Genomic DNA, 7,856 nt, shown 5'->3' with positions numbered 1-7,856 from the left:
TTTAATCAAAACAAAAATAAATAAAAAATTAAAAAAAGGAAAATAAGACTTTAAAATAAAAAAGCAGGAAAAAATGAAGTAACGAAGGAACGAAGTGCCGCACAGATCTTGCGGATCCAACCATGGAACTACCGCACGGTTTTTGCGGTGACAACCAAGGCTATGCCGCAGATCTTGTGCGGTTGGCCATGGTCTCGGCCGCAAAAATCCCGCGGCCCTGTTTAAAAAAATAATGTACCGAATGAAGCGACGTCAGCGGTGGATTAAGCGGAGGTGGCATCGACGCTCCGTTCTTTAACGACATCTATTCGGCCTGGTAGTTCTTCGTTTCCCGACGTCACGCTCCTCTGTTTCTGCGCTACACCTTCTTCTCTACTTACTCCTACTACGCAAATGTAACACCCTAATAATTCCTTGCTTTTTATAAAACATTTTCCAACATAAAACAAGGGTTACCAAGATATTACCGCCACTGTGATAACGGTTAAGGCTATTTACCAGAATTACGCAGCGGAATTTAACTAACTTTCAAATCATAATAAATAGTTAATGGTCATCGTACAACTCGGAACCATTAAAGCCCAAACAAAAACATTAAATAGTTTAAAATCCATTAGCTAAAGTTTAAGAAATCAATGTAGTCATGACTAGAAAATAAATGTAGAGTTTATAAAAAAATACGGAAGAGAAAAACAATCTCTCCAACTCAATCCCATGATAACTTCTCCTGTAACTTATCTCTATAAACCTTTTTACTAAAATCTACTCCCCAACAACGCAAATGCAATGGTGGATCATCATAGGGTCATTACGGAAAATGCCATGACCAAAAGACACATAAAGCACGAAGTCAGCGAAAGCTGAGCACGAACAACATAGAATGAAATCTTATTCTAACATGCTTCATTCAACCGTATAATAATCCACATGCAAAAGCCTAATCATGGAGACAAGACTCGATACTTGACACGACTCTTGACTCACAGATTAATAAGAATTAGCTTCGAACGGGTAAAAGAAAGTATCCATAAAAGGAAAGAAAAATGTGTTGGAAGCCAACCACACAACAAATTCAATAAAGGTCGGGCTACTACCGACAGTCACGCCATACCGACGGAATTCCAATGCATAAAAGCATAAAAGAAAAAATGAAACAACGTCTTGTATCATTCAAGGAGTACAAGTTTTCCGGAAAGACTCCCCCCATTGTTCATAATCAAGGTATATTTATATGTTCATATTTAATAGTGTTTTTACCCCCGTCCCTCAGTACTTTTCGATCTCAAATGAGCTCTTCGAAGCGATTTTTAGTACTAATGTGCTCCTTGTAGTGTGTTCGTAGTTTCAGGTTCATCATTGTCGGAATTAGCATATTTGTGTGCATTTCCTACTCATTTGAATCAATACAAGAGATTATGTGCTTTCGAGAGCATAAACATTGAGTTGGAATAGTTTTCAAGCAAAGTGAATAGTGAAAGAAGAAGAAAACTGATTCTCGTCCACTCTTTTGATCATAACTAAAGTTATACAACTCCAAATTCACCGATTCAAATTGGGTTGAATTTTAAACTTCAAGATCTTTCCAACGAGTGGTTACCCGCCTAATTCCGACTTATAATGAAGGAGATATGGTGTTTTTAAGATACGGGATCGTGCAGTTTCACGAGCCGACCGCCCGATCGGGCGGCCCATTGCCCGGTCAGGCGACGACAACCCCTGGGCGCGGACTTTAGTTTATTTCGTGTTTTTCGCTTGTTTTCTTGGGCAAGACTATAAATAGTAAGCCCTAAGTTATTTGTAAACATCTTATTTTTCTAGACTCTTAGTTTATTACTTAGTTTTTTTTTTCTCTCTAAACTTTGGTCAATTACTTTTATTATTCAATTCAAGTTTCATTCTTTAAATTTCATCCTTCGTTCTTCAATTCGGTATTGGTTTGTTTCTTATTTTATTATTCAATTTCAATTATGCTTTCATTATATATGCTTGTTTGGTTTAATCTAAATATGTGTGAGTAGTTTATTTTCTAGGGTTTATGGGATCCATGAATGTATTATTGGGAGTGGATTGGGTTTATTATTGATTGATAATCGTGATTTCTATAGTCTGCTTTAATTGTTCGTCAATTCTGTTCGGCCGTACTATTTTGATTGAGTTTGATTAACCTTAGATTATGCGCCGAGAGGTATAAATTTGATGTTTTTGATATGTGGCTATTAGATAGGATTTATTCCTAGTACATAGCGAGAGCCTGCTAGTTGTATTCTGTAAGGAATTCATAAGATTCGAGACATGCATGTTTTCCTAGTTATGATTGTTAATTGTTTATTATTGCCTGTTTTCCAGTCCTAGTCTGCATTTATGGTGAACTGTTGCCCTAGATTCCTTTAATACTGATATTTTCCTATTTCATTATTGTCGTAGTTATCTCTATTATATAAGGGAAGAGCTTAGGGTAATTTCGTAATCACACTTTTGGTGTCCTCTATGGAAAAGATAATAATACCCTCAGTTAATTCACAATTTAATTAATTAATGCCCTTACTAATTACAAAGTTTAAATTACTACTCCATTAATTATAAAAGGCAATATAAGAGGCAAAAGAGAGTGTTTAAGACTTTAAGTTGATAATCAATCTCTTATAATTACGTTAAATTATTAAAAAATTGGTGGGAATATTAGTTAATTACGGAATTATTATCATTTCGTTTTTTAAGTTTTCAATTTATGCATCATTTGCGTTAATTTTCAAACTATGATCATGCATAATTGTCTCAACAAATTTGGTGGATCTCAATCTATCGTTTCGGTTTTTTAAGTTTTCAACTTACGCCTTTTGTTGCTATAGATCTTTCATACCATTTTCTTAACTATTCGCTTAGTTACGAAGTCTTGAAATAGGTATTAAGAAATTGGTTTAGATGCTTTCAAAAGAAGAAGAAAAAAGAAGAGGTAATCATTTTACGATAGTAGATATTAATTTCTCAATATCGGCCTACATGCATTCTAAAAATTCACGCACGCATCGCGTGGATAAAAGACTAGTAATCATATAAACCAACCCCTTTATTGTTACCAATAGTCTAGACCTTTACTTTAATTGTAGAAAGAACATTGTTTCCCTGTGGATACGATCCCTACTTCCCTTGCAATATTTTTAGTTGGTGAACGTTAGGTTTATCTTTGATAGGAGTGCGATTTAGCCTGTCAAATTTTGGCGCCGTTGCCTGGGGAACGGTTTTATTTTCTGTTATTAATTGTTTGTTCTAGATTATTGTTTGTTACTTCTCAAGGAACTCCCGTTCCTTGAGACTGGATCTCACACTCGTTTGTAGTTTCTTTGTTAATGCCCAGGACCGTAGGTACTAGTAATCTTACTTCGTTCGATCCTGAGCCTGAAAGAACCTTTCGTAGACGAAGAAATTTTATCGCAGAGTGTGGGAATTACTCTAACTCTGATGCTGATCATATTATTGGCAGTCTTTTTCCTTCAGATACAGATATAGTTTTAGAGATAGAGATGGCTGACGAAACAGTTGAGCCGAGGCTTACAGACTATCCTAAGCCCAATCTGTCTGTGCTACCTAAGGCAATCATGCCTTCTATTGCAGCTGAGAGTTTCAAGATTGAGCTTGCATTGATAAATATGATTGAGAGGCACCAATTCGGTGGGGAGAAAGGTGAAGACCCTAATCTTCACATTCAGTCCTTCATCCAATATTTCTCTACCATTAAGCAGAAGAATGTGACTCCGCAACAAACTATTGAGATGCTTTTCCCATTTTCTCTGAGTGGAAAAGCAAAGTTGTGGATCAATGGGTTGAATCGAGCAGCAATGAAAATTACTAACTGGGAGTCTTTGGCCCTTGCATTCTATGTAAAATACTTCCCACCTGAGAAGACATCTTGTCTGAGGAGCCAGATCATTGCTATTACTCAACAGGCAGATGAGAGTTTGTTCGAGGTCTGGGAAAGGTTCAAGAATTTGCAGAGAGAGTGTCCACACCATGGTCTGCAACAGTGGTTCTTGATTCAACAATCCTATAATGGTCTGGGTAATGAATCTAGGCTTATTTTGGATTCTGCTGCTAGTAGGAGATTCATGCAACTTGCTGTGACTAGAGCTATTGAGGTGATTGAGGAGATGGTGTTAGGTTATGATACATATGACAAAACATAAATCATGCGGAAAAACCATAAAGCCAGGAAACATATTATTTACACATAATCATTTAGTATAGTTTAGACGCATACACTTTGTTGCGTGCCCTCCCTAGCTGCGCCCGAACCGAACAAGAACAAGTCTTTAGGACTTCAAGTGTCGTCCCTCCGTAGATAGTCCACAGCACGTCCGGATCCGCCTTAAGCTTGACCAACTAGAATCGCCCTTAAGGTAGTATAGATTTCGGCTAAATAGGGGCAAGAGAGTGACTGATTTTTCTTGAAAATCTTACCTTTGAATACTTCAATTCTATCTATAAATTATGACCCTAGGCACCTATTTATAGAGGTATGGAAAAGGAATTATAATCCTACTAGGATTTGGATTTATTAATTAGAATCCTATTTGAACTCTAAATAATAAATTTAATCTATTAGGATTAGGATTTAATCAATACAAGAATTCCGATAGGATTAGGATTCGTCACGAACATGAGCATCGTATGGCCACGAGCAACGCACCACCCGCGCAGGCCTTGCGGCCCACACGAGCAGTCGCTGCTCGCAGCCCAACAGCACGCTCAGCGTGCGCGCACCAAAGGCCTTGCGCTGGGCCTGGCGAGGCTGTGGCAGCTCCATGTTGGGCGCTCGGCTTGCTGGGCGCGGGCCTGGCTTCGTGCTGGGCCTTCGTCTAGCAAGCCTCCTCCGATGCTAATTCGTACGATGCTCTTCCGATTAAATTCCCGGTTCCAGAATTCATTTCCGATACGAACAATATTTAATATTTCCGATTCCGGAATTAATTTCCGTTTCGAACAAATATTTAATATTTCCGTTTCCGGAATTATTTTCCGATTCCGATAATATTTCCGATTCTGACAATATTTCCGTTTCCGGCAATATTTCCGATTCCGGTAATATTTCCATTTCCAATAATATTTTCCGATACGTACCATGTTTCCGTTTCCGGCAACATCTACGACTTGGATAATATTTATATTTCCGATACGATCCATATTTCCGTTTCCGGCAATATCATCGTTTCCGGAGTATTCATTTCTTGCTTGTGACGATCTCAGCTCCCACTGAAACCAAGATCCGTCGATTCCGAATATCCATAGATAGAGTATTTAATGCTATTAAATACTTGATCCGTTTACGTACTATTTGTGTGACCCTACGGGTTCAGTCAAGAGTAAGCTGTGGATTAATATCATTAATTAATTCCACTTGAACTGAAGCGGCCTCTAGCTAGGCATTCAGCTCACTTGATCTCACTGAATTATTAACTTGTCAATTAATACTGAACCGCATTTATTAGACTTAATATTATATGCATACTTGGACCAAGGGCATTATTTCCTTCAGATGGCCATTCATAATGCCCAGTATGGGAATCCTAGAGGCCTATCTAACAAGGGCGGTAAGTGTAGACACCTACTTTTGTCCCAATTCCCAAAAGGGAAGGTTCGATGATGAGAACATAAATCTCCATTTGGCAACGCATCTCCTATAAATTAACGAATCTCAATCACCCTTTCATTTCAGCCAAAACTGCTATTTATAGAAACCTGCTAAAAATAGTAACTGCCGTAAGAAGTAGTTGTTAAAAGTGGCAAAGTCATAAAAGATAGAAATATGTCAGAATTAGGTGTTGCACTCCAACATAAGTCCTAAAAGAGATAGAATTGGCAAAAGGAATTCTATTCCTGTTATAATTCGAAAATAAGAGTTACGTATTAATTAAATTCCTAACGAACCTAGAGTTCGTAACGAGCCCAGACGTATTCCGTCATAAGTTGATACGCACTAAGAAACTCGGATAAGTCTCAAAGCTCCGTGTTTAAGAGTCCAGATCTGACAAAAGGCTCGACCCAGATCCTATTTTCAACGCCTGGGTCTGGGCGCTGAAAATACCTGGGGCCGTGTCGTCTCCGAATTCTTTTTGGATTCGTATTCTAAAGATCTATCTTTCCACAAAATCTTTCCCTATAAATACAGCCAAAAAATCGACGTGAAGAGAACACACAATTCCATAACCTGAGTATTGACTCTAGCCTTAAGCCTAGCCTCACGATGCGAAATTGATCCCGCGTTCTGTCGCGATCGACCCAAAAGTCGAACAGAACGCATCTTGTCCCTTGTAGCTGATGAATTAAGCCCAAATACTGGAACACTGCTTAGAAACCTGAGATTCGTTAAATAAAAGGAGAAATAGCAAAGCCAAGTGGTTAGTTTTCTGGGAACCGTGACGCACCTCTCAAGGGTGCGTTGTAATGTGTCCCTCATATGATTTAATCGCTTTCATCACCCTTTTATAAAATTGTCAAACTATTAACTTGATTGATCTATCACGCCTAATAAGATAATACCCTGGACAATTGAATTATCATGCTAGGCACCTTAAATCAATCTAAATAAGATAATCACGATCGATTTAGTGTTATATGTTGCATATTGCTAAAATCAATTCAGAATAGTTTAATAGTTTAATGCATGTCCCTTCAATTATTTATGCTGAGCTAGTAAGGATAACCTGCCTCTGGAGTTATCGATGAGCACTCCTCTCGGTAGTTACAGTCCCCCGAACTCTCAATCTCTGCCCTGCGGGTGTACGTTGAGCGATCCCCACACCAGGGATCACAAGGGAACCTATGGCCGTCGTGGTCGAACATAATTGCACTCCCTTTATGTCACGATAACCGGGTTTTGTCAGTTTTTCTCATTGTCGTTAAAAACTGAATGGCGACTCCTATATTACTAGTCGATTGGGTGTAAACTCACAGGAAATCTAACTACACTTGATCTGACAACGTCACGCCCACGAGGGACGAGGTCACGCATTAGCCTCGCGCTTTTTCGACCCCCTCACAGTGGCGACTTCACTGGGGAACGTTAATGAAATACTCGTGCTCGTAGGTAATCAAAATAGCCAAAAGGTGAAACGATCCTACCCCGCGTTTATTTCCCTATCAAGTTGGGACGACCTGAAAATCAGCATATTAATGTGAATGGACAGAACCGCATAACGAATCTCGGCTCCCTTGGCATGTTTCATCTCGGGAGTTGGGACTAAGGATACCCATCGCCAACCGGGGGGTGCATACGCTTCGAATGTTGTCCACTCGACACTTTTCGCTAGTAGTACACCCGTCGCAAACCCAATCGCTCGCCCACTAAGGTCCCTCTCATTGGTGCATGCCCCCTTGGCTTACATCGTGATTGGCCTCTTGGGACGAAATTCGTCTGTTGAATGCACTACCTCGACCGGGGCATGTGTTGGATCTACGATAGAAGCGGTACCAAGCCAGGCGCAAATATTACCCATAGAAGCCTATCATAAACTACGTGACATATTATTTTTTGCTTCATGTTGTAATGCTAGTTATGTGTAGCGAATTATGTGATTATGTTGTGATTGTGTGTGACAAATAATACCGGAAAACCAACGACCCTAAAAATTGCCCAAACATTCATAAACACCGATTGGCAAAAAAGTTATACCAAAATACGTGTTCCGCAACCCTGGGCGATCGCCACAAAAATAAGCGACGCCCAGGACGGCCTGTAACGGATCCCACGATGCTACATAACGCGCAAAGGACGTTATTGGGCAAGCACGCAAAATTAAGTCGTATGTACAAAAAAAATAGACGAACAGAATACGAGTACCAGTCAGGGACGCATTTTCAGC

At 39.4% G+C, this 7,856-nt stretch overlaps 1 non-coding gene across 1 annotated transcript; it reads right to left on the bottom strand.

Moving 5' to 3' along the window:
* Positions 1–3,908: 3,908 nt before the first annotated feature.
* LOC130466594 (small nucleolar RNA R71) lies at positions 3,909–4,015 on the bottom strand. Its single transcript, XR_008926781.1, has one exon. It is a non-coding gene; the product is annotated as a small nucleolar RNA R71 (small nucleolar RNA).
* Positions 4,016–7,856: the final 3,841 nt, after the last annotated feature.

The sequence above is a fragment of the Spinacia oleracea genome, chromosome 1, assembly GCF_020520425.1.
Source record: "Spinacia oleracea cultivar Varoflay chromosome 1, BTI_SOV_V1, whole genome shotgun sequence".
NCBI lineage: Eukaryota > Viridiplantae > Streptophyta > Magnoliopsida > Caryophyllales > Amaranthaceae > Spinacia > Spinacia oleracea.
This window is presented reverse-complemented; position numbering and strand designations above follow the sequence as displayed.